At 44.3% G+C, this 25,075-nt stretch overlaps 1 non-coding gene across 1 annotated transcript; it reads left to right on the plus strand.

The window, feature by feature from the left end:
• LOC121994369 lies at positions 1-106 on the plus strand. Its single transcript, XR_006115698.1, has one exon. It is a non-coding gene; the product is annotated as a small nucleolar RNA R71 (small nucleolar RNA).
• The last annotated feature ends 24,969 nt before the right edge of the window (positions 107-25,075 follow it).

Here is a 25,075-nt window from a genome sequence, read left to right on the forward strand (position 1 = left end):
AACCCATGATGTGGGCATTGTCTGAGCATACTATTATATCTATCCCATGCTTCAAAAAGAAATTCTAAGTCAGTTTGCTTGAAGCTTGCAATTAAATTCCTCAATTGAGCTGTTTTGCTTGGTGGATAGAATTTATCAAGAAACTGTTGCTCACACTGCTCCCAAGTGGTGATGCTATTAGGGGCCAAAGAATTCAGCCATTGCTTTGCCCTATCTCTTAAAGAAAACCCAAATAATAATAATCTTACTGCTTCTGAAGGAACTCCATTCATTTTCATGGTACCACATATTTCATAAAAGACCTCTAAGTGTTGATTAGGATTTTCATGAGGTCCTCCACCAAATTGGTTCTTCTGCACCATAGATATAATTGCGGGTTTGATCTCAAAGTTATTAGCTTCCACTGAAGGTCTTGAAATACTAGATCGAAAACCTCTTGCATAAGGTGCTGCATAATCCTTGAGTGGTCTATTCGCCATGTTCAAATGTTCCTGTTCTTCAATTTGCCTTTGCAGAATTCTTCTTTTATGGAAAGTTCTATCAATCTCAGGGTCAAAAGGAAAGAATTCCCCTGCAAAGTTAGATCTTCGCATACACAAGAACAAGATAGCAAATGACAATTCAACAGAAAAAGAAAAAAAAAATAAAAGAATCAAAAATGCAGAATTGAATTTGTATAAAAAGAATTAACAAGAAGTAAAAGTTATACAAGAAAGTAAAAACAGAAATCTAATGATTAGTTACAACTATGCAATATGAAAGGAAAACAAATGTTATGTTTAGTCTAACTCAATTGATAATTCCTAATGTTATAGCGCGGTCCCCGGCAGCGGCGCCAAAAACTTGTTACGCTCCGTAAGTGTACGGAAATATCGCAAGTAATATAAAAGATTATCGTATCCACAGGGACTGGAATAAGCACTAGAAATGCCTCAATGCGAATTAGCTAAACAACTATCCAATCGTTTCAAATGCAAAGTGAAGGTAAACTAATCTAATATTAAAGATCAACAAATAAGAGTTTAGTGTTTTGGGTTATGATAAGGGGAGATTCTAGGAGTTTCGATTTCTTTGTAAGATTTCTTGAATGTAAATGGTTCACCAATTCTTATCCCTCAATTGCCAAACACTTGTAGAAAGTTGTCGGTTCTCTCTTGCAATAGATAACCGGCTAAGGACTGAGAAATGTATCTAAATATGATCAATTAGACGTGAACCTACGTTGTCCTTACACAGAAGCGCACCTATTACTATGCCTTCCTCGGATATCAACATAGAAGCCCACAACTTATTAATCTATCAAGATACAAGAAACTAATCACAAGATCCATCCTACTCTCTTGAATATTCCTATTTCCTCTTCAAGATTATCTCTCAAACGTCCTTACACGGGCTTGCACCTGTCACATGGATCCCTCGGATGATCAAGTGAGAGTTTATCTTTACTAAGTCCACAAGAAATCCAAACAATCAATCAAGAATGAGAATTAAGCACAAGTCACCATTAATCATTCATGATCTAATTGATACAAGCAAGACAATGTCATTGAAACAAGAAATTGGCAAATCCATAAGAGATTACATCAATCCATCATACAAATACTCCCTTAATCCTAGAATACAAGATCTACTCCATGAATCGAGGAAGAATACCCGAAGAAATAAGGATTACAAGCATTTCTTAAATCCCCAATCCAAGAAACCAAGAAAAGGGGGAAAGAGAAAACTTATCTACGAAGAAGCCTCGTCTTCGGATCCAATCCTCGCTCCGGAGTCGAAATCGTCAAGAACTCCCCTCGAATCGCCCAGAAATCCTCCCAAGAATGGGAGGATACCACCAAATCTTGCCTTCTCCCAAAGGGGAAGAGATCCCCTTTCAATTCATGAAGGAGGGTTTAAATAGAGGAGGAAATCGGGCGCCACACGGCCCCATGACACGGCCATGTCCAGTTCCTTCTCTGCCAAAGCTGCACGGCCGTGTGACTCACACGGCTAGGACCCTTCTATTCTCTGGAAATGCTACACGGCCGTGTGGTGCACACGGCCACCACCTGCTTGGCCTCTGGAAACCTCACCCGGTCGTGTAGATCTACACGGCCATGTAAGGCATCTGCTCTAATTTCTTCAAATCAAGACACGGCCGTGTGAGATTCACACGGCCATGTCCTCTTCCCTTCCTGTTAAAACTACACGGCCGTGTGTGGTACATGCCCTGATGCTCTCTCCCTTCAATTCCTTCGAGCTTGTCCGAGGACGCATAATCTTCACCAATTTCGACTCCTGTGTACAGAAAATGTACAAAAAGCAGATCTCCGAACCAAAAGAGTAAATATGCTAAAAGGAAAGCTGGAAGTATAAAAATGCATAGATCAAGCATGCTCAAAGTATATAAATGTGCGTAAAAACATGCATAAAAGAGTATATAATCTACGCACATCATTCGCCAAATAACTTTGACTAATGGTACTTCCTTGTTCCGCAATTTCTTAACTGCTCGGTCTATTATCTGAATAGGCCGACTGTCATAGCTGAGGTCTTCGCGGATCTGTACCAACTGGGGCTCAATCACCTGGGTGGCATCTGGGATATGCTTCTTCAGCATAGAGACATGAAATACATTGTGGACAGCTGCCATTTCCTGGGGTAGCTCTAGCTCATATGCTACCTTGCCCACTCTTCTGCTGATAAGGTATGGTCCCACATATCTGGGACTTAGCTTGCCCTTTTTCCCAAAACGCATTACTCCCTTCATGGGAGCTACTCTAAGGAACACTGAATCCCCAACTGAAAACTCTAAGGGTCTGCGCCGTGTATCAGCATAGCTTTTCTGGCGGCTCTGAGCTGTCTCTATCCTCTGACGGATCTACTGTATAGCTACGGTGGTATTTACCACTAGATCTGTCTGAAGTTCTAGTTCTTTCTGCTCACCACTCTCATACCAGCAGACTGGAGATCTACACCTCCGCCCATAGAGAGCCTCGTAAGGTGTCATGCCGATAGTGGCCTGATAGCTGTTGTTGTATGCAAATTCTACTAAACTCAGATATTTGCACCAACTTCCTTTGAAATCTAGGACACATGCTCGGAGCATATCTTCGAGTACTTGATTTACTCGCTCCGTCTGACCATCTGCCTGAGGATGGAAAGCTGTGCTAAACTTTAACTTCGTGCCCAAAGCTGTCTGTACACACTCCCAGAAGTGTGACGTGAACCTGCTGTCTCTGTCTGAAATAATGGTTCGTGGGACTCTATGTAATCTAACGATCTCCTTGAGATACAATTGAGCTAGCTGTTCCATGGAGTAGGATATCCTGATAGCTAAGAAGTGGGCTGATTTAGTCAATCTGTCGACTATTACCCAGATGGTATCAAAACCATTCGTGGTTCTGGGTAACCCCACTATAAAATCCATAGAAATGTCTTCCCACTTCCATTCTGTATAGGCTGCAAAACTCCCCTGGTCTCGATGTTCTTCCTTGACCAGGTGCTGACGTATCGAGCGATGTCTCTCTTCATCCCAGGCCACCAAAAATGTTTCTTCATGTCCTGGTACATTTTGGTGGAGCCAGGATGCATCGCATAGGGAGTCTTGTGAGCCTCATCTAGGATTTTCCTCTGTAGTTCCTTCTGATCCGGAACACATAGCCTGTCACCAAAATACAACACCCCGCTATCTGATATTCTGAATTCTCCACTTTCTGTTCCTGCTAATCCTTGCTTGATTTTCTGTATTTCAGGATCCTGCTCCTGAGCTGTTTGGATGTCACCAAGCAAGGTAGACTCTAATGTCATAGTAGAGAGTTGTCCGACTATGAGCTCGAGACCGAAATCTGAGATCTCCTTCTGTAGGGGCGGTGACATGGCTGCTAGAGATAATAGGGTAGCGCTGGACTTCCTGCTGAGGGCGTCTGCTACCCTATTCACTTTTCCTGGGTGGTAGAGGATATCTATGTCGTAGTCTTTGACCAGGTCTAGCCATCTACGCTGTCGCATATTCAGATCCTTCTGAGTGAAGAAGTACTTCAGACTCTGATGATCTGTATACACTTTGCACTGAGCTCCATACAAGTAATGTCTCCAAATCTTGAGAGCGAACACCACTGCTGCAAGCTCAAGGTCATGAGTAGGATAGTTCTTCTCATAATCCTTAAGTTGTCTGGAGGCATAGGCAATCACCTTGCCATTTTGCATCAGCACTGCTCCTAGTCCCAACTTCGAGGCATCACTATATATGTCAAAGCTATATGCGTTCTCTGGTAGAGTCAGAATAGGTGCACTGGTCAATCTCCTTTTCAGCTCGCTGAAACTGTTCTCACAGTCCTCTGTCCACTGAAATTTTTTGTTCTTTCTGGTAAGAGCTGTCAGTGGAGAGGCTATCCTGGAGAAATCCTCTACGAATTTCCTGTAGTAACCTGCTAATCCCAGAAAGCTTCTGATCTCACTGGCGTTCTTGGGTCTTTTCCAGTTGCTCACAGATTCTATCTTACTGGGGTCTACCATGATACCATCTTTTGAGATGATATGACCCAGGAAGGACACCTGATCTAACCAAAATTCACATTTTGTGAACTTGGCATATAACTGGTTCTGCTGAAGGGTCTGCAATACTGTTCTCAGGTGCTCTGCGTGTTCTTCCTGAGTTCCTGAATAGATAAGAATATCATCGATGAACACGATGACAAACTTATCTAAATATTCCCTGAATACTCTGTTCATGAGGTCCATGAAGGTAGCTGGAGCATTGGTCACACCAAAGGGCATGACTACGAACTCATAATGTCCGTATCTAGTCCTAAATGTTGTCTTAGGTATATCCCCTTCTTTGACCTTCACCTGATGATAACCCGATCTGAGGTCTATCTTAGAGAACACTGCTGCTCCCTTTAGCTGATCAAACAGGTCATCAATTCTGGGAAGAGGATACCTGTTCTTGATGGTGACTTGGTTCAGGCTCGGTAGTCTATACAGGTGCATGCTCCCATCCTTCTTCTTCACGAACAAATTGATGAGTGACTAGGACGTATGAAGCCTTTGTCAAGCAGCTCCTGTAGTTGTTCATGAAGTTCCTTCAGTTCTGCTGGAGCCATGCGGTAAGGCGCTTTGGAGATAGGATTTGTACCGGGAATGAGCTCTATCTCAAATTCGATCTCCCTGTCTGGTGCTAGGCCTGGTAACTCTTCAGGAAAGACTGCTGGGTAGTCACATACGACTCTGACCTCTGCTAGCTGTTGGTCCTTGTCCTGACTGGTATTGACTACATGTGCCAAAAGTCCCGTACATCCTGAATCCATTAACCTCTGTGCCTTCATAGCTAAGAGAAACTTCTTGGCCTTTCTCTTGGGTTCTCCGATGAACTCGAACTGTGCTTCTGCTTCAGGTTGGAATGTGACTTTCTGTTTACGGCACTCGATGGAGGCACCGTATTTGATCAAGAAGTTCATCCTGAAGATGACGTCGTAGTCAGTCATATTAATCACTATCAGATCGCAAAAGAGCTCTCTGTCTGCTATAGTGACCGGCACTGCTCTGAGCCAGTGCGTAGACGCCATGATTTCTCCTGAGGGTAACGTCGTAAGGAACTGGCTACTGAGTACCTCTGGAGGTACTGCTAACTTCTCAGCAAATGCCCTGGATATATATGAATGGGTTACCCCAGTATCGAATAAGACAGTTGTACTTTGCTGTGAAATACGAATCTGACCTGTAACAACTGTCGAGGCATTTGCTACGTCCTCTCTTGTGAGTGAGTAGATCCTCGCATTGGTCATAGCTGGAGGGGCTTCTAATCTGTCCTGGCTGATATGTGGACCATCTAAAGCGGCCTGCATCTGATGTAACTGAGCTGGCTGGCCTCCATACTGAATCGGCTGTGGCTGAGGAAGACTGGTCTTGTTTGGACACTGCTTGGCCATATGCCCTTCCTGTCCGCATTCAAAGCATCCTCGTGTGCCCTTACGACAAACTCCAGGATGGAATTTCCCACAAGTAGCACACTTTGGATAATCTTTGGTGGCCCTCCTTTGGGTAACTCCACGGTTTGCGCTTGTTGGAGTTCCTTTCGCTAGAGCCATGGGGCTGTGGCCTCTTGTTTCGAGTGCCCGAGCCTCCTTGACCTTTAGCTTCGAGAGGACTTGCTTCTGCTGCTTTATACTGTTCTGGTAGAGCACCGCTCACTAATTCTTCCGTGGTTCGTGGCCTATGAACGCCACCACCACGTTCATTGCTATTTCCTACCTCGGCATCTTGAGCATCAACCGGATTCGCTCCTTCTCTGTGCGGGCATTGACGAGCCAACCTGTTGAATTTCTTCACGGCTTCCTCAACCGATAGGTTGCCCTGACGAAACTCGGTGAACTCGTCGTAGTGACGGTTGGTGACCCTCATGTGAAAGAACTCCTCAAAGAATTCCTTCTCAAGTCGGCCCATGTCATCTGGTTCACCGGGCGTCGCCTCGATTCTCTCCCACCACATACGTGCATCACTTGTCGACGAAGAGGCGACTTCACCTTCTCATATTCGCCACCCAAGCTCCATCGTTTTCAGTGTTTTGAACCATGCCAGCATCCCATGGTTCATTCGAGAAATTCTCGGCTTGACTCTCGCCACCTGGATCGGATAGGCTCTCTCTGCGCTGGTACCGTGGTGGTGGAACCTCTAAGACCACCGGTGTCGTAAGTTGGCTCGGGGTGACAGTGGGAGTGTTCTCGACTAGCCTTTAAGGTGGCTATTTCTGTTGCTTTGTTAATCGAGCCACCGGTCAGGTCCGGGGAGGCATGCCTCAAGCCGGGCTCGTGGTCGGTGCCCTTCTAGCTGGGCATCCTCGTGCCATTTCTAAAGACATGCAGGACATACATGACTAACACAAGCATAATAGAGAAACTATTGTTATCATGTTAACTACTATCATAAACAAGCATGCTTTAGTTATCTATAACAGAAAAGCAATAAACATACAAAGTGAGAGGTATTCTTACTTGGAAGCTGCAGGTACAATGCTGATGTGTGTGTAGGAAGTATGGAAACTGCTCTGATACCACTCTGTAACGACCCGCCTTCTACTGACTAGGCTGTGAGGTCGATCGCTACATTATGCTGTGCTAAATTACTATTGCGGAAATCTGGATTGATTAAAATTTTACTAAACTGATTACTGTAAAATCTGAACTTAATATTCTAGGTGTACCTAGGAGTTGTACACATGCTAGGGAAGATAATCTATGCCTCTCGGATGTCCTGCTAGCTATAATCAGGCATTTCAATCGATCCATGAATCGATTGGGCTGTCGGATCGATCCAGTGATCGATCCAGCTTGATACTGGCACGGAGAAAAACCATGGATCGGTCGGCTGACCGATTCACAAGCTTGATCGCTTCTGTATGCGGCTGGATCGGTCTACCGACCGATCCAGGAGTACACTGATCGGTCGGTAGACCGATCGAGCCGCATACCGAAGCAATATAGCTTATGGATCGGTCGGCCGACCAGACGCTAACTCTCTGTTCGCGACTGGATCGGTCAGCTGGCCGATCCAGTGGCACAACCCAACTCTGATCGATCTGTAGATCGATCTGGGTTTCTGATTTCGAACCAGAACCCCTGATTTCAGCACTATTTCGTGCCTCAATCACATTACATGTTCTAAGATGGCTGAGAAACACTCTAACAACCACAACTAATATTCTAACATCATAAAGAACAATGTTCTAAGCATAATAGAGTGCATGGTTAACTAATTCATAGCGATCAACATACTAAAGTGCAAATTGCTAAAACACTAAAAAGTACTAATGTTTAAACAAAGCTTTCTAGAGTTCCCTAAGATCTTCTTTCCAAGTTCCTGCCCACACACATCCTCGTAGCATTGTCCTCCAGCCTCCGCTAGTCCATCTTTCCTTTACCTTTATCTACAGTATAAGGAAAAGAAAGTATCTATAAGCTTTCGCTTAGTAAGAAACAATCTACCTCACTAAAACATGCATTCGATGCAATATGCTTTTAAAACAAATGCTATTTAAAAACATGCACTGAATTTGTTAAAGCATGGCATACTGAAGTTACATGGTATAAATACTGAAACATGGCATGCATAATAAAATCTAAGCATGGAGCTATTTCATGGTATCAACTAGGAGAACCAAACTGAAACTGAAACTAAAACTGAGCTAACACTATATTCACATAACTAGATTACGAGTTTGAAAGCTATTATCATAATAAGTGAAAATAGTAATCATACTGCTGTTTGGGCCTAGCAACTGTACTTGCTGTGCACTCATCCCTAGCTAGACCCGGGTTTGCAAGTCCTGCATTTAGTAGGGTTTACTAGGTTATCTAAACCTAGGGACCGACTATGGGAGCCCAGCCCAATGGATATCTAATCCTGTACAGTGCCCCTACTGAAAATAAAATACTGAATCATAGCTAATTAATTTATCTTGCTTTTACTAGGTTATCTGAACCTAGAGCTAGGTTGCCTGAACCTAGAGCCGACTGTAGGTGTAGCAAGACTAACTAAACTATTTAAATGCTTCTATTGCATTTACTGAGCTATTAGAAATGTCTACTGTAGCGTTTTACTGAGCTAAGCATTTTATCGAACACTTGGTGTGCTCCAACTCTCCTCTCTATTAGGGAGACCACCTCTAGGCACCCGAAAATGTCTAGAATCTCCAACTGAAAGGAGAAAACGTGTCTGGCCCATCTAGAGGTGCTCAACTAGATCCCTAAACCTGTAAAGGAGGGTTAAATACACCCAATGCCTCGAAAAGCCTACATATAGCTAATTTAAAACATTCAATCGTACGAAAAGCTACTTATACTGCAGGTGAGGGGTTTCTTACCTCGTATGCTAATTTCCTTACAATTCTATTCGCTAGAATTCTGGTGGAGACGACCCCTTCGACAATCTTCTCACGTCTATGCGTTCCTCTCGCGAAGAAGAGCGTCCTCGTGCCGGAGTTGTCATTGGAAGATGACCTTGGGGCCCTAGGGAGGGAACCCTAGGATTGGCGCCGAGAGGAAGAAGAAGAGGGAGAGGTGCGGCGTGAGGTTAGGGTGAGGAGGAGAAATTGCCAAACCAAATAAAAATAAACCAAACCCCACTTAAATTTTCTATTTATATTAAGTGGGTAACTCGGCCCAACTTAAATATAAATATAACTGTTTCCCTTTCCTTTCAGCACGGCCCTGCTGGGTTCAACTGGTTACTAGAATTATTCGTAAACCATAGGTCTCGGGTTTAATTCCCGCTTAGGCCGTTTTTGGTTTCTATTTGTTTTTACTACTTCCGCCACTCTAAAAATTCTGTAAAAATATCCTAAAATTCCAGAAAAATCATAGAATATTTCTAAAATAGTTTTGAGAATTTTCAGGCGTTACAGTCTGGAGGATCGATTTAGCAACAGGTAAACTCTCCTGAGTGGAGTAGGTGAGGATGCGTTCCCCGGTGAGGGAACAATAGGCGTCGGGTCGACCTAGGGGTTCTGGAGGTGAAATCCAAAGTCAGAACCGGATAGTCCGGTGACTGTCAAATTCTTATATTAATCTTAGTTTATTTGTGCTAACTCTATTTTACAGGATATGTTTTGTATTTTATACTAATGTATCTTGCAGGGAATGGAAAAGAACTAAAAGCTCGGATGAATAGTGTCCGAGGCGTCCTCCATGGAGCTTGGAGGCGCCTTGGGTGCCTTGGCCGAAGCAGCGCAGGAAGCAGACCAAAGGCACCCTCCATGTGTAACGACCACCCTTCTTAATACTCTACTACTCTCTAAGGGTGACTGTTACTTAACTACTAACTCTACTTAACTGGTATGATTAAAAATCACATGGAAACCCTACCGAAAATTTTTGGCAGAGTCTCCCTTGTACCGGTGACTATAAACCAAGATACAAGCATAGTATACATCAGCCACAGGTGGCTGGAACATTTATCACACAACCACGCAGTTAAATAAGTATCAAACACGCAAATATCTACTTACTAAACTGAACTCATCCTACATGCAATCTAAACAGAATAATCTCAAATGACATGAACTTAAAATACAACTCAAATGTTTACAATAACTAAAATGCGGAAACTAAAATTAAAACTTCTTTCCTAGTCCCAAGGCTTCCATAGTCCTGGCATCACACATCCTTCGAACACCTCCTTGTCACCTTCCTTTCTATATCTTTTCCTTTCCTATATCTGCAGTAAGAGGAAGTGCAATCTATAAGCAAAATTTGCTTAGTAAGCGCTATCTAACTCACAAAAACTCGATATGCATGTGAATATACTGTAAACTAAAACTGAATGCTCAAAAGGAAAACTACTCATGCTCATCTACTAGTAAATAAACAAACATACTGAAGTGCTAAACATGTAAAGCTACTCATGCTCTTCTAATAGCAAAGAACAGTAAACTAATCTAAATAACATGCTAGCATAAAAGAAAACTCAACTTGCTGATTTTAAAACAAAATGAAACTTAATTCATCTATTCTAAACTCATCCTTTAATACTTTATAGTTATGTAAAACTTGTTTTACTTGTTCAAAAAAACTTATACTTATAATACTTTAAAATAATAATCAACTTTTCTTGGGCCCAGACTTTGTACCATCTTATGCGCATTCCCTAATAGGTTGGGGTAGTGGACAATTGAGAGTCCAGCATACTAGGTTATCTAAACCTAGGGACGACTATGGGAGCCCAACCCAAGGACAACAGAGAGTCCAGTACAGTGCCACTGATAAAAGTAAAATACTTGTTATCTTTTAATACTTCTATATAATGCCTCGACATTTTCTTTAGTACCTTGTGTGCCAAAATCCCTAAAGTCTTGACTTTGGGATCTACTTAAGGCCTTGGCCTTTTTCTTTCTTTTCTTTATCTTTCTTATATTTTTCTTGAACTCTTAAAAAGAATATAGGCATGCTACAACAGTATTAAATCAAAGGAAAGAAAATCTGACTTCTATAAGCATGCTACATCAGAAACAAATCAAAAGAAAGCAAATCTAACTTCTTCAAACATGCTACAACAGATTTAAAACAAAGGAAAACAAATTCTAACTTCTTTAAAAATAGAATATAAGCCTCCTTTTATCATGTTCGTAATATGCAAAAATCTATCTTTTACTTTGAACATTAACATGGTTGAAAACATGCACTTTTGATTTAACCGAAACATGATGTCATAGCAAGATCAATCTGAACCATTCCATCTGTAAAATACCGAAAATGATAAGGGAATTTTCCGGAATTTTTAGAAATTATTCGGGAATTTTTCGGAGCTCGTATGGACAAGTTAACGGGGACAAAAACAGGGTCCGGGAAAGGCCTGTTTAGGTTACCCTGTTTTAATGAGGAAAAGATTTATTTTCTTTTCCTTTTCTTTTTCTTTTTCTTTTTCTTTATTTCCTCGCCGTTTCTTTTCTCACTCGCGCACCCGAGCAGCGCACCCTTTCTCCTCCCGACACCTTCCACGCGCCTGTTTCCCCTCGCGACCTCCTCCGTGCCCTAACCGCCGGCCCAGCGGTTCTCCTTTTCTTCATTTCTTCTACACGACGCCACTGCTATTCCGCCGCAGAGCTGATTTCTTTCTCCTCTTTGTGCCTGTGCCCGCGCGAAAGCTTCAGCCGAACCATCTCCGGCCTGTGCCCTAGCCGCCGGCGACGCACGGAGCAGCGCCGCAAACCCCCGGTGCCCTAGAGCCGATCACCGTGCATCACCCTTTCTTCCTCTGCCCTGGTGTGAGTTCACTGCCGATTTTCTGTGCCGACACCCGAGCCTAGCACCGACGCCGCCACCCGGTTCCTCTTCTTCCTGTGCCCGAACCCTAGCACTGACATTTGCCGACCAGCTACCCACAAGAACTCGCCGGCAGGAAGAACCAGCACCCCCATTTCTGTCTCTGCCCTAGATCGCCAGAGTTCAGAGGATTAGCCGACCACAGTGCCCTAATTGATCAAAGGAGGTAAGCTAGTTCGAATTTCTCTTTGCTACCAATTTAGGTCATGGAATTGGAGAGGAAGTGGGGCTGTGGTGTTTGTTGATCAGCAACAGTAGACTTAGTACACAGAAATGAGGGTTGTGAGTTGAAGGAAGAATTACCGTGAGTTTCTGTGTGCTGTGGATCAACAAACAATTGCTTGTTCAATGTTTTAGCAGCAAGCAACCTTCACCGTAATCTTTTGGATTGTGAATTAGGGTGAGGATTAGGTGTATTTGAGTTCTGTGGTAGATCTTGTTCTGAATTGGAGGGTTTAATTAGACGATCATGTGTATATTGATTTTGTTTATGTGTTTTTGGTTTAGGGTTTTGCCCTAAATAGTTTTAGGAATTTTGTTTAGCTATTTATGTAAATTGTAGCTAAATAAAATAATATTTATTTATATGTGACACAGGACTTTGACGCGAGACGAGTATCTCGGAGTCAGATCGGACCTTTCTATTTTCGGAGGCGGGTACTTTGACTTATGTCTTTTGATATGCATGATAATATGTTTAACATATAACAATAATTGTGTTATCTGTTTGTTTCGGTTGGTCGCTACATGATTAGTTACATGTTTGTTTGTTTATTTATGCTGCACTGCATGATATCTACCTGATCACATATGCTTTAGGTAGTGAACCAACCACATGCTATGATATGTTCTGGACCTAGGGTTTATTTGATACCCTATTTGATTGGTGTACCTTCTATTTGATACTTCTTCCAGTGGTACACACTTGTATCTAGTTATATGGACTATGCCATGTTTTTAGTGTCATGCATCATGATTGCATGCTTTGCGTCGGCTCCACTTTGGTTGAGCCCATCGCTAGTTACATGTACCGCACACACCACCCATGGATTAGTTGTATATCTGGCTGGAGTGTGGCGGTTCTGTTTGGCTCCGTTGGTCGGTGACTCAGCGGTGGCCTCTGTTTGGCTCCGTTGGCATTTAGGGTAGCGTGGTGGCGGCAGATGGTGGACTTTGGCTCTTGGTCGGAGACTCGTGGTAGCGAGATTTTTCCTCCCGTCGTTGTGTGAGATGAGAGCATTGAGCTCCCCATTTATGATTTGGGGCGGAGGTGAGTACTCAAAGATTCCGTCCACTCGATCCTTTGGATGTCCGAGTGCAGTCACCATACATTTATTGCATTTTATTGTTGTGATTGCTACTTATATGCTGCATTTGTATGGATGCATTTGATTGACATGCATACAGGATTTCTTCGGTCTGACGACCTGCTACCTTTGTACCTTGATTCCGGTTAGTACAGTTATCTCCTGATTTCATTTCTCGTATTCAGGAGACTGTACGCATGATTAGTGTTATCTGTTACTTGTTTTATTATGCATATCAGTTGTACCTGCTGAGTGTTGGACTCACCCGCCTCCATTGTTCAGAGCAGTTCCAGTCGCTGACCCCCATCTGCACGTAGAGCTAGTTCTTTATTAGTTCGTTATTTGTTTTTATTTGGCCTTTTTCTATATCGGACTTTATTTTAGTATTGTCTTTGGATTTTTCCTATGGATATTGTATGGAGTGATATCTTTTGATGGATTTTTGATATGATATTGGATTTCATTCTACTATGCCGAAGAGGTGAGTTCGTTGGATTTGAGCTTTACGAGTGTAGTGGAGTAGGGTGGATTTCGAGTCAGAGTCCTATTGTTATTGATTATTATTATTAACTGCGTGGTTGTGACAGCCAGAGGCTGAATATCTTTATAAACTACGTGGTGTTTGTTTTTATTTATTGTTACCATTCCAGCCGCCTGTGGCTGATGTATATGTGATATGTAGAAAGTTTCATATTGTCCGCCGTACAGGGGAGATGCTGCCGAAATTTCTTCGGAAGTGGTATCAGAGCCGGTATACGATACTTGTTGTGTGTTCTGGATTTATATGATCTTTGTTTTCGTATTATGGATACTTTGAATAATCTGATATCAGTTTATTGGGTATCAGCGCGCCAAAGTTTGGCGATATTTATTTGATTTCCGTGTGTTGGATTTTTGAGATTTATCTGATACCAATTTATTGGTATCAGAGCAGGGTGTGAAACCTGGTTTTAGTATTTTGGACATTTTTATACTAGCCCTAGTTGCGAGACTGATTAGTCTGGGCAGTTATTTTCGGTTACACGGATTTGTCCGTTTCGATTATGTTATGGACTTCCGTTTTGGATTTATATGGATTTCCGGTGTTTGTTTTTCTCGTACGGAATTCCAAGGTCAATTTGGGGGCTGGACAGCGACGGAACATCTCCATACAGCAATTAGGTATGATGTCATTTTGGTAATTGTTTATACCTGTTGTAATATCTGTAATATAATTTAACAGATATGAGGCGATCTACGCGTATTGCTGCGAGACGTGGTGTTGGACGAGCACGTGCGAGGACTGCAGGATCTCTGGATATACCAGAGATGCCTACCGAGGCTGAGCCTGTCGGTCAGGGACAGACTCAGCATACTGCGAGTGCGACGGGCCTTCAGACTCCGATGGCTCCCTTAGAGGTGCCTACCTCAGCTGCACCGACAGTATCCACTGCTCCTATATTTTCGGTACCACCAGGGATACCATTAGCATATCCGACACCAGCTCCAGCTCAGTCTATTGCGTACTCGGCACCACCGCCACCTGGGCCTACAGTGTACCCGGCATCAGCGGCGCCTGTGCCCCCAGTACCTATCGTGTACCCAGCAGCTCCGGCATTAGGGAAACCCGTTGCTTCACATCCGGTACCAGTGCCTACCGTATCTCCAGCCGCGACCACCTACATTCACCCTACAGTGCCACCGACAGCATATGCTCCCGGTTACCCAGCAGCACCGGGAGTACCTCCTCCGGTATATGCACCAGTACCACCTGTAGCACCAGCTCCAGTGTTTCCGCCAGTTCCGACAACGGCACGAGCCAGGATTCCAGTATTGGCAGAATCGATGAAGAGTCGATTCACACTCTTCCGAGGAGACAGAGATCCGAGTGTGGCCTTGTCTTGGATTGAGACCATGGAGCGGACTTTCTTTTATATTGCTTGCTCCGAGTGGGAGAAAGCAGAGCTGGCTGCTTTTCACTTACGGGATGCGGTCGACACTTGGTGGCTTACCCAGCGTTCTAACATCGGTGAGCAGAACATCACATGGGCCAGATTCAGAGAGGCTTTTGAGAGCCGTTTCTTTCCACGAGCTTATCAGATGGCTCGCCGGCAGGATTTCCTGAGTTTGCGACAGAATAATCGTACAGTGACTGAGTATAATGCATAGTTTGACAGATTGGCCAGATTTTGTCCAGAGCTAGTTGCTGAGGACAGTTCACGTATGCAGCAGTTCATTCAGGGACTGGATGGACATTTGCAACTAAGACTTGTCGGTCTTGGTATCACATCTTATGCGGAGATGTTGGACAGAGCCCTCATTATTGAGTCAGCTCAGCAGAGAGTTTTTCCGGATAGGAAAAGGAAGCAGCCGAGTCAGACATCTGGACAGATCCAGCAGCCTCAGGCTACACCACAGCAGAGCAGGCGTAGTCGGTCAGATCAGGGTATATCTGGGGGATCTCGTAAACCCCAGAAATCAGGACAGTCTTCTTCTGGACGTTCCCGGTCTTCCCAGCAGAACCGGAAACAACCCGCCAGCGACATTCGTTGTTTCAGATGTGGGTCCAGAGATCATATCATCTCAGCTTGCTCTCTGGGACAGTCGGTTTGCTTTTATTGCAAACTGCCTGGACACCAGAGCCGAGATTGTCCGCAGAAGACTCAACATATGACTTCCGGAGGGACGGATCATGGAGGACAGTCCAGTCAGTCCGGTACTTATCGAGGAGGGCGTAGAGCCCAACCTTTGCCTGGCCAGCAGCCTAGTGCTTCACATGCAGCAGCGACATTTGGCATGCTTGGACAGGAGTACTCCAGTGCTTCCATAGCACCCCAGAGTTCTGTTCCGGGACTTTATTATCCGACGCAGGGGCAGTACCAGACTCAGTCTCAGCCAGCTGCACAGTATCAGTCGCCGTTCTCTCAGTCTTCTCTGGCGCAGTATCCAGCACAGCCTCAGTGGCAGGCTTCTGCCCAGCCGCAGCAGCCGCTGGCAGCGTTACCTCCTCCTCCTCCGCCAGAGACTGGACGTGTTCATGCGATGACCAGAGAGGATGCGCAGCGAGCCGACGGATCCGTTTTCCGCGGTATGATTTCTATTTATGCCTTATCTGCAGATATACTGATAGATACTGGTAGCTCACATTCATTTATATCTCGCACTTTTATGCGGGAGGTTGGTAGATTACCCACTTTCAGACCCCAGCGATTGACCGTCTCCCTACCGTCCGGTGATTCATTGGACGTCACCCAGGAGGTCAGAGGTTGCCCGTTAGATTTTGGCAACCTAATACTTACAGTGGATCTTTTAGTATTAGAAATGGTCGATTTTGATATTATTCTTGGCATGGACTGTTTGTCAGCATATCATGCCACAGTTGATTGCCAGACGAGGGTGGTCACATTCCGGCCTCCGAACCAACCCTCGTGGGATTTCACTGGCATCAGAGACGACGGCTTATCGATCATTTCGGCGATACAGGCTCAGAGGTTGCTGTCACATGGCTGTCAGGGTTTTCTGTTATCTTTGATCAGTACTGAGGACAGCAGCAGTTCGCAGCTCTCCGACGTTCCTGTAGTTCGGGAGTACCCAGATGTATTTCCAGAGGAGCTGCCAGGTTTGCCTCCCAGAAGGCCAGTGGAGTTCGCTATTGAGTTGATTCCGGGAACCGCACCGGCATCGAAAGCTCCTTATCGAATGGCACCAAAAGAGTTGAACGAGCTGAAGGTTCAACTCCAGGAGCTTTTAGACAGGGGATTCATTCGCCCTAGTGTTTCCCCATGGGGTTCTCCGGTATTATTTGTTAAGAAAAAAGACGGCACCATGAGGTTATGTATTGACTACAGACAGCTGAATGCAGTGACCGTCAGAAATAAATATCCTTTACCACGGATCGAGGATTTGTTTGATCAGCTTAGAGGTACATCAGTGTATTCTAAGATTGATCTGCGATCCGGATATCATCAGCTGAGAGTCAGAGACTCAGATATTCAGAAGACAGCTTTCCGTACTCGATACGGTCATTATGAGTTTTTGGTAATGCCATTTGGGCTTACCAATGCTCCAGCGGTGTTTATGGATTTGATGAACCGCATATTTCTGGAGTATCTTGATCAGTTTGTTATCGTTTTCATTGATGACATATTGGTCTACTCGCATTCCGAGGAGGAGCACACACAGCATCTTCGCACAGTTTTGGAGATTCTTAGACGACATCAGCTGTACGCGAAGTTCAGCAAGTGTGCATTCTGGTTATCCTCAGTCGGTTTTCTGGGACACGTGGTTTCTAACAGAGGTATTTCAGTTGATCCTCAGAAGATCGAGGCTGTCACTAGTTGGGAGCAGCCGAAGTCAGTGCAGGAGATTCGCAGTTTTCTGGGATTGGCCGGATATTACCGACATTTTGTCGAGGGTTTCTCGCGTATTGCTATGCCGCTGACACGCCTTACCAGGAAAGGCGTGAAGTTTACGTGGACCGAGGATTGCGAGACCAGCTTTCAGGTGCTGAAGCGGAGATTAGTGTCGGCTCCAGTTTTGGTTCTACCTTCTGGAGAGGACGGATTTGTACTCTATACCGACGCTTCTCTTCAGGGTTTGGGTGCTGTTCTGATGCAGCACGGCAGAGTAGTCTCTTATGCTTCTCGTCAGTTGAAGGAGCATGAGAAGAACTACCCAGTTCATGACCTAGAGTTAGCTGCCATCATTTTTGCTCTGAAGCTATGGCGACATCATTTGTACGGTATTACATTTGAGATTCTTACTGATCATAAGAGTCTCAAATACATTTTCACTCAGAAGGAGCTTAATCTCCGACAGAGGAGATGGATGGAGTTCTTGAAGGACTACGATTGTACCATTAGCTACCACCCAGGGAAAGCTAATGTGGTTGCCGATGCACTCAGCAGGAAGTCCAGAGGGACTTTGGCTTGCCACCGGATTTCAGTCACAGACTTGATTCAGAGTTTTTCTGAGTTAGACCTTGAGGAGCAGGGATCTACAGAGCAGGGTATTCTTGTTACTATGATTGCTCAGTCGTCGATCAGGACGAAGATCCGAGAGGCTCAGGCTGGTGATCAGCATTGTCAGTTCATTAGTAGTCAGATAGCTTCCGGGCAGCAGACCGAGTTTACGCGAGACGAGGAGGGTGTTATATATTTCCGAGGCAGATTATGCGTACCTCAGTCTCATCCGGTCTTACAGGAGCTACTTCAGGAGGCTCACCGATCTCGATTTGCGATCCATCCAGGCGGGACCCGTATGTATCGAGACTTGAGACGTTCCTACTGGTGGAACGACATGAAGAAAGACATCGCAGATTTCGTAGCTAGATGTCTTGTCTGTCAGCAGGTGAAGGCTGAGCATCAGAGACCTGCAGGATTACTTCAGCGGATTCCTATTCCTGAGTGGAAGTGGGATCACATTACCATGGACTTTGTGGTAGGATTGCCGAGGACACGACGAGGCCATGACGCGATTTGGGTAATCGTTGATCGATTAACCAAATCCGCGCATTTCTTAGCGATCCGGAGGACTGATCCCGTGGATCGATTGGCAGATCTGTATTGTTGGGAGATCATTAGACTACATGGTGTTCCGTTGAGTATCATTTCGGATAGAGATCCACGGTTTACGTCTCGTTTCTGGCAGAGTCTGCAGCAGGCCTTGGGCACACAGCTCCGACTTAGTACAGCTTTCCATCCACAGACAGATGGACAGTCAGAGCGGACTATTCAGACTCTTGAGGACTTGCTGAGATCATGTGTTATGGATTTTGGAGGCAGTTGGGAGGACCATCTGCCGTTAGTAGAGTTTGCTTACAACAACAGCTTTCATTCGGCTATTCAGATGGCACCGTTTGAGGCGTTGTATGGTAGACCTTGTCGGACACCCGTCCTCTGGGATGAGGTTGGAGAGGCCCAGTTGTTGGGACCTCAGAGAGTTCAGCAGGATGCAGAGTTGGTCCGTACTATCAGACGGAGGATGTCAGAGGCGCAGGATCGCCAGAAGAGCTACGCTGATCGGAGACGCAGACCACTAGAGTTCTCTGTTGGTGATCATGTATTTCTACGAGTTTCACCCACGAAAGGGGTGAAGAGATTTGGCATCAGAGGTAAGTTAGCTCCGCGGTACATTGGTCCTTTCGAGATCTTGGAGAGGATCGGAGCAGTAGCTTACCGACTGGCACTACCACCGTCCCTGTCAGGCATCCACGATGTATTTCACGTATCTATGCTGAGGAGATACGTGCCCGACCCGACGCATGTACTGGCAGATATTCCAGTTCCAGTTCAGCCTGATATTACATATGAGGAGATTCCGGTACGGATTCTTGACCGGAAAGAGCGTTAGTTGCGGAACAAGACCATTCGGCTGGTTAAAGTCGGATGGCAACATCATTCGGACGAGGAGGCTACTTGGGAGCTCGAGGATACTATCCGAGCTCGATATCCCCATCTTTTCACTTGAGGTATGTGATTTGTTTACCGTTCAGCATTTATACTTTAAATCTGTTGTTAGTACTTGCTGATGGTAGATAACAAAATTTGGGGACCAAATTTTTATTAGTGGGGGAGAATGTAAAATACCGAAAATGATAAGGGAATTTTCCGGAATTTTTAGAAATTTTTCGGGAATTTTTCGGAGCTCGTATGGACAAGTTAACGGGGACAAAAACAGGGTCCGGGAAAGGCCTGTTTAGGTTACCCTGTTTTAATGAGGAAAAGATTTATTTTCTTTTCCTTTTCTTTTTCTTTTTCTTTTTCTTTATTTCCTCGCCGTTTCTTTTCTCACTCGCGCACCCGAGCAGCGCACCCTTTCTCCTCCCGACACCTTCCACGCGCCTGTTTCCCCTCGCGACCTCCTCCGTGCCCTAACCGCCGGCCCAGCGGTTCTCCTTTTCTTCATTTCTTCTGCACGACGCCACTGCTCTTCCGCCGCAGAGCTGATTTCTTTCTCCTCTTTGTGCCTGTGCCCGCGCGAAAGCTTCAGCCGAACCATCTCCGGCCTGTGACCTAGCCGCCGGCGACGCACGGAGCAGCGCCGCAAACCCCCGGTGCCCTAGAGCCGATCACCGTGCATCACCCTTTCTTCCTCTGCCCTGGTGTGAGTTCACTGCCGATTTTCTATGCCGACACCCGAGCCTAGCGCCGACGCCGCCACCCGGTTCCTCTTCTTCCTGTGCCCGAACCCTAGCACTGACATTTGCCGACCAGCTAGCCACAAGAACTCGCCGGCAGGAAGAACCAGCACCCCCATTTCTGTCTCTGCCCTAGATCGCCGGAGTTCAGAGGATTAGCCGACCACAGTGCCCTAATTGATCAAAGGAGGTAAGCTAGTTCGAATTTCTCTTTGCTACCAATTTAGGTCACGGAATTGGAGAGGAAGTGGGGCTGTGGTGTTTGTTGATCAGCAACAGTAGACTTAGTACACAGAAATGAGGGTTGTGAGTTGAAGGAAGAATTACCGTGAGTTTCTGTGTGCTGTGGATCAACAAACAATTGCTTGTTCAATGTTTTAGCAGCAAGCAACCTTCACCGTAATCTTTTGGATTGTGAATTAGGGTGAGGATTAGGTGTATTTGAGTTCTGTTGTAGATCTTGTTCTGAATTTGGAGGGTTTAGTTAGACGATCATGTGTATATTGATTTTGTTTATGTGTTTTTGGTTTAGGGTTTTGCCCTAAATAGTTTTAGGAATTTTGTTTAGCTATTTATGTAAATTGTAGCTAAATAAAATAATATTTATTTATATGTGACACAGGACTTTGACGCGAGACGAGTATCTCGGAGTCAGATCGGACCTTTCTATTTTCGGAGGCGGGTACTTTGACTTATGTCTTTTGATATGCATGATAATATGTTTAACATATAACAATAATTGTGTTATCTGTTTGTTTCGGTTGGTCGCTACATGATTAGTTACATGTTTGTTTGTTTATTTATGCTGCACTGCATGATATCTACCTGATCACATATGCTTTAGGTAGTGAACCAACCACATGCTATGATATGTTCTGGAACTAGGGATTATTTGATACCCTATTTTATTGGTGTACCTTCTATTTGATACTTCTTCCAGTGGTACACACTTGTATCTAGTTATATGGACTATGCCATGTTTTTAGTGTCATGCATCATGATTGCATGCTGTGCGATTGTCGGCTCCACTTTGGTTGAGCCCATCGCCAGTTACATGTACTGCACACACCACCCATGGATTAGTTGTATATCTGGCTGGAGTGTGGCGGTTCTGCTGTTTGGCTCCGTTGGTCAGGTGACTCAGCGTGGTAGCCGGCAGTCAGTTCCGCTCTGTTTGGCTCCGTTGGCATTTAGGGTAGCAGCGTGGTAGCCGGCAGATGGTGGACTCTGTTTGGCTCCATTGGTCAGGAGACTCAGCGTGGTAGCCGGCAGAGATTTTTCCTCCCCGTCGTTGTGTACCGGGAGATGAGAGCATTGAGCTCCCCCATTTATGATTTGGGGCCAGAGGACAGGAGTACTCCGACAGCATTCCGTCCACTCAGTCACTGTCAGGAGCAGTGATGTCCGAGTGCACGGTCACCATATGCATTTATTGCATTTTATTGTTGTGATTGCTGCACTTATATGCTGCATTTGTATGGATGCATTTGATTGACATGCATACAGGATTAGTACAGTTATCTCCTGATTTCATTTCAGTTGCATTTATTCCTTCTCGTATTCAGGAGACTGTACGCATGATTAGTGTTATCTGTTACTTGTTTTATTATGCATATCAGTTGTACCTGCTGAGTGTTGGACTCACCCCGCCTCCATTGTTGATATTTTCAGGTTGAGTTCCAGTCACTGACCCCCATCTACACGTAGAGCTAGTTCTTTATTAGTTCGTTATTTGTTTTTATTTGGCCTTTTTCTATATCAGACTTTGTTTTAGTATTGTCTTTGGATTTTTCCTATGGATATTGTATGGAGTGATATCTTTTGATGGATTTTTGATATGATATTGGATTTCATTCTACTACGTGCCTGTCTGGACGGCAGAAGAGGTGAGTTCGTTGGATTTGAGCTTTACGAGTGTAGTGGAGTAGGGTGGATTTCGAGTCAGAGTCCTATTGTTATTGATTATTATTATTAACTGCGTGGTTGTGACAGCCAGAGGCTGAATATCTTTATAAACTGCATGGTGTTTGTTTTTATTTATTGTTACCATTCCAGCCGCCTGTGGCTGATGTATATGTGATATGTAGAAAGTTTCATATTGTCCGCCGTACAGGGGAGATGCTGCCGAAATTTCTTCGGACAGAGACTCCTCTGGGGCGTGACACCATCTACATTAATCCAAAGCAAATGCAAAGCTACATAAACTAAACTAAAGCACTTCCATAATTACAAACATGCACCGTTCATATTAATTATAGCAAGGATAACAGTTAACCTTTAATTCTCAACTAGCAAACATGCACTTTCAAAAGAAAAATGAAACAATGAAAACATCTGCTAGCACACCTAAACCTATTCTTTCTAATTTGTTCGGAAATTCTGCAGTCAACTCATATCAATCTAAGCTTAAACATAATAGCAATATATTGGTCATGGAAAAATCCTAACAATACCCAAGAAACCATTGCAAAATAGTCCTCAGGTTCTTTACTGTCGAAAAGGAAAAGAAATCCCAAAGCCATCACCAAATACAGAAACTCATATCAATCTAAGCTTAAACATAATAGCAATATATTGGTCATGGAAAAATCCTAACAATACCCAAGAAACCATTGCAAAATAGTCCTCAGGTTCTTTACTGTCGAAAAGGAAAAGAAATCCCAAAGCCATCACCAAATACAGAAACTCATCTCGAAAATCCCATGGTCACATACTGAATTAAGCAAATCTCGGAAATCTCCTTTAAATCCCTAGCAACAATTCACTTACAAGCAAGCTCTAAGGTTTCATGCAAAGCTTCGGACACAAAGAAAGGAACAAGGAATAAACCTCAAAGCTATCCTACTGCAGGTGAGTAGCAACTTACCTTCGTGTTCTTGGACTCACAGCCGAAAGGAGGCAACTAGGGCTTCGGAGGAGCTTCAATTCTCGGTGACCTCTTTGTGTTTCCAAGCTCCCCTCGTCGAAGTGGTCACACACGGGTGAAGACCGGTCGGAAACAACCCTTCGCCGGCGCCGGAGACCAAGCCCTAGGTCCCCTGCTGCGTCTTCGCCCGAGAGGGAGTCGCGCCGACGCCGTGTGAGGAGAGGAGCAAAGAAGGGTTTCTCCTTTTAATAACCCGGTATTCTATTAACTTCCTTAAATAAAATTTCCTACCTTTTCTAAATAGAACCGGTGGCTGGATCACTTGGTCAACCGAGATTTGACCGAGCCAAAGGCCGCAGGTTCAAATCCCCAGTCGAGCCTTTTATTCTCCTTTTATTCTGCTATTAACTATTTATTACTTAAATATAATTCGATCTTTATTTGATCAAGTAATAACTGCTAGCCCAGTTGGTTAGTCGGGTTTTGCTCGGGTCAGGGGTTGCCGGTTCAAGCCTCAGCTTGGATATTTTTTTGTCAAAACTTCTTTCGTTTAGTAAAAATACCAAACGACCTCCAAAAATTGCATAAAAATATTCCATAAATTCCTAAAAATCTCTAGAATTTTTCTAAATCATTTCTAGATTTTAATAAGGTTTTTTAGGACTCCAAATCATGAAATTTGGGGTGTTATACCATGGAGCTTGGAGGGGCCCTGGAAACTGAGCTAGAGGCGCCCTCCATGGAGGTTAGAGGCGCCCTCAGGCGGATAAGCTGCAAGCAGTGCGGAGCTCATCCACACGCGATTGACCTGTGGCTTAGAGGCACCCTCCATGTAGTTAGAGGCACCCTCAATGGCCTACTTAAGACCAGTTTGAATAGCAGCATAGAAACAACTTAAAATCGCAATCTTCCTTCCGTGTTCTACTCAAAGAATGATATGACAAAGTTGAAACAAGACTCCAATGACCAGAAGCTTCAAGTTTACTGTTTTCTGTTGTCAGTATAATTTTTTGTACTGCTTTAAATATTGTACTTCAAATTGTAAAGAATTTCTAAACTTATAGTGATTGCCCACCGAAAGTGATCAACGATCATGGGCCTTGGAGTAGGAGTCATCACAGGCTCTGAACCAAGTAAATCTTGGTGTTTGTGTTTGCTATTGTTTCTTTTATTTCTGATGCGCATTTACTTGATAGTTCTAAAAACGAAGTGAAAGTCATGAGCGCTATTCACCCCCCCTCTAGCTCTTTCGATCCTACAATTGGTATCAGAGTGGGGTCGCTTCGAATTGGTGAAACCACCATTCAAGTAATTTTTTCGTAGTAATTTTAAACTTTTCAGAGTCAATTAGTATCGATAAAATTGTCGCCTTCCGATTTTTTCTTTCGATCGAGTTTTTTCATTTCTCGAAGTCAGTGTAACCACCACTCGAGTTCTTATTATATTCTCTTACTCCCACACTACTAAATCCAAGACCCAGTCTTGGAATCTTTGCTGTTTTTCTTGTGTGTACGAGGTTTCCTCTTAAATGGCCCATCAAGAAGGCTATAACACAACCCGCCAACCTCTCTTCTCTGGCGAAGACTTCAGCTACTAGAAGGGTCGAATGGAGTCCTACCTCCAAACCCAGTTTGAGATGTGGATGATCATCAAAATTGGCATCTCACTCCCACTTGACGACATGGGAAAACCAGTATCATGCGAGAACTGGGACACAAGTCTAATAAAGAAGGTCAAGGCTAACGCCAAAGCAACATGCGTGCTTTAATGTGGTCTAACAAAGGAGGAGCAGAACTGAGTTGGTCCATTCTCAAGTGCCAAAGACTTAATGGGAGAAGATAATTGAGCTACGTGAAGGGACCTCTGATACTAAAGTAAGTAAAAGAGGTCTGATTTTAAATAAATTATATAACATAAAATTACAGGATGGTGAATCGACAAGTCAATTTCATGCACGCATCCAAGACCTCCTCAATGGCCTCCACAC

The sequence above is a fragment of the Zingiber officinale genome, chromosome 1B (genome assembly GCF_018446385.1).
Source record: "Zingiber officinale cultivar Zhangliang chromosome 1B, Zo_v1.1, whole genome shotgun sequence".
NCBI classification, from domain to species: domain Eukaryota; kingdom Viridiplantae; phylum Streptophyta; class Magnoliopsida; order Zingiberales; family Zingiberaceae; genus Zingiber; species Zingiber officinale.